Source organism: Nuphar pumila, chromosome 10 (assembly GCF_984573655.1).
Source record: "Nuphar pumila chromosome 10, dmNupPumi1.hap1.1, whole genome shotgun sequence".
Lineage (NCBI taxonomy): Eukaryota > Viridiplantae > Streptophyta > Magnoliopsida > Nymphaeales > Nymphaeaceae > Nuphar > Nuphar pumila.
The window spans coordinates 57,151,853-57,154,712 of NC_143258.1; the positions used below are offsets into that span (position 1 = coordinate 57,151,853).

The window sequence follows — 2,860 nt, forward strand, 5'->3', positions numbered from 1 at the left end:
GAGGATAAAGATGATGAAGGTGATGATGGGGATGGGGATGATTGTTGAGCCGACGTAGGTGAAACAATGGTCTCTGGCTCCTCTATCTTCTCTCTACTCTCTCGCTCTCTGCTCTCGACGTGATACTCACGTCCACTCCTCAAGGCCATAACTGATTTAGCCTGCTGCTGTGTCTCAGTATGAAATAGGCCTCCAGTCATCTGGTCCTTACCCTTCGGGTTCATGACAGCCTGACTCGGCAATGTACCCTCGGGTCTCCTACTAATAGCCTCAGCTAACTGTCCCATTTGCGATTCTAACTTCGCAATGGACTGCGTATGCGAGCTCAAAATCTGGCTACACTTCTCGAAGGCGTTCTGATTAGAGGTTTTCACCTCTTGGAATGCCTGGAGAAGTCTCTCCTCAAAAGATGTCTGCGGGGCAGACTCCTGCTGAATCGGGGAAGGAACTGAAGAAGAAGAAGACTGAGAATAGTTCGGTCTTTGAAATGGCTGAGTAAAAGATGGCTGCCGAACTGGCTGAGAGGAAGAAGGCATCTGTATAGAAGACTGTGGATTCTTCCATGAAAAATTGGGATGGTTACGCCAACCCGGATTATATGTCGATGAAAATGGGTTATTTGGCGGTCTGACGTAACCCTGAGCTGCCTGAACTTGTTCTTGAACAAATTCAGGGTACTGAGCTGCCGAAGGGCACTCAGTGATCTCGTGTGCCGGACTGGCACAAAGAGTACACACCTGCTGTGTAGTGGATGGTCCTGAGAGAAGCTGGTCCAGCTTCTGAGCAATCATATCTACTTTACACTGTAGTGCAGTAGATGGACCAATCTCAAGAACACCAGCTTTCTTTTGAATGCTAGGTGTGGCTCTATCAGAATGAGAGCTCGAAGCATGGTGGAGTGAATTCTCGGCCAATGTATCAAATAGCCTCCATGCTTCGTCCTCGCTCTTCAGCATGAATGTCCCACCACATGAAGAGTCGATCATCTGACGATTCTTGTCAGACAATCCATCATAGAAACTCTGCACCAGTTGCCATTTCGGCACCTGATGATGGGGGCATTTCCTGAGGAGATCCTTCATTCTCTCCCAGGTCTCATGAAAGCGCTCACCATCTAGCTCTGAAAAGCTAGTGATGGCTCTACGATATTGGTTCGTGCGACCAATGGGAAAGTATTTCCGAAGAAACTCCTGTTGCAACTGATCCCAGGACTCTATTTCTACAGAATCTAAGGACTTTAGCCAATACTTGGCTTTGTCCTTCAATGAAAAAGGGAATAGAGTCAACCTCAACGCATCATCATCGAAATTCTGTATCTTAACAGTAGAACAGATTTCGAGGAATTCATCTAAATGTCGGTAGGGATCCTCATGACTAAGGCCATAAAAGGATGGAAGCATTTGAATAATGCTGGCCTTAATCTCATAATGTGGCGCTCCTACATCGGGTTTCCGAATGCAGGATGCCTGAACATAGTCTGTGGGAATGAAGTATTCCCGCAGAGGGCGTGAAAGAACTGGGGGTGGAGGTGGAGGATCCATGTCAGCCATTGTTGCCGAACTTCGATGAGAATGTAAAATTCTCTCTGGGTTGTCAACAAATGGGTGTAATGGGGTTCCTAGACCTCGTCGACCCTGCATACACTGGTACTAAGACCAGATGTAAGCAAACGACCTAACTAAAATAAATAAACTAGCACAGGTACTAAAATGTAAATGAACAAATAACAGTAACTAAAAACAAACAAATATGCTATATAGCTATGTCAGAATTCTATACTAAATAATTAAATAACAAAGTAAACTATTCTAAAATGCTAAAACAAATAAATACAGGAAATCACAAACTATGTTTTTCTAAAACCCACCTGTCTAATCGCTCCTTGCAGAATGATAATTAAGTGAATCCTAAAAATAACAATGTGTGAATCCTATATTTACTAACTATGTTAATCCTATATTCACTTACTAATCCTACTAACTAAAAAGAAAACAACTAATTAATTAACTAAAACAAAATAATAATAAATTAAACTCTAAGAAATAAAGTAATTAATTCGCCGTTCCCTGGCAACGGCGCCAAAATTTGGTTGATATTTTGGAATGCTCTTTTTTAAAACAACTATTTTCAATAAAACTTTGGAAAATCGTCAACCAAAAATATAAAAACCGACTTTCCACAAAGTGGTAAGTACGGGTCGATCCTCAGGGAACAGGAATTAATAACTACAATTCTAGAAAATTTAATTTATTAATATCAAATGGCAATCTACAATTATAAAGTGAATACAACTACAATTAAGCACTAAAAGAACACTAAACAAGCATTCAGTCTTCTGCTCCACACCAAGGATATTTCTGTCTTTTCGCCATTTAGAGAATCTTCTCACTTGTATAATAACCCTGGAAACTAAATATGCTTTTCAACCTAAAAATGCAGAAAAGTACAAAGTTAGTTTTCTATTTTAATTATGCAAACAACAACTAAAACTATATCTAATTCTACGAAAATAATAAACAAATGCTACTTATCAAACAAAAATTAAATAAAATACTAAATTAATTCTAAAATTAACCAAATTACTTCTACTAATGCTGTATGATGATTATGCAACTTCTAAAATACAGAAACTACTGAAAACAAACCTAAAATGCCGAAATTAAGAAAATTACGAAACTGCCCCTAACTAGTGTAAACTAGCAATCTGACAGGTTATCGGAAAACCACTGTTTGACAGGGCAAACGAGGTCCGATTTTCCCAAAATTTGTTCTGTTCTGCAACTGACAGATTAAACAAAATGACAGTTTTTACAGAATTAAAAAACAGTATCTGGAACTCCAGATATAAGCGTTTCAAATC

The 2,860-nt window shown here is 39.5% G+C and overlaps 1 non-coding gene across 1 annotated transcript; it reads left to right on the forward strand.

The window, feature by feature from the left end:
* Positions 1 to 1,044: 1,044 nt before the first annotated feature.
* Positions 1,045 to 1,147, forward strand: LOC149826823 (small nucleolar RNA R71). The gene has a single exon (XR_016435837.1). It is a non-coding gene; the product is annotated as a small nucleolar RNA R71 (small nucleolar RNA).
* Positions 1,148 to 2,860: the final 1,713 nt, after the last annotated feature.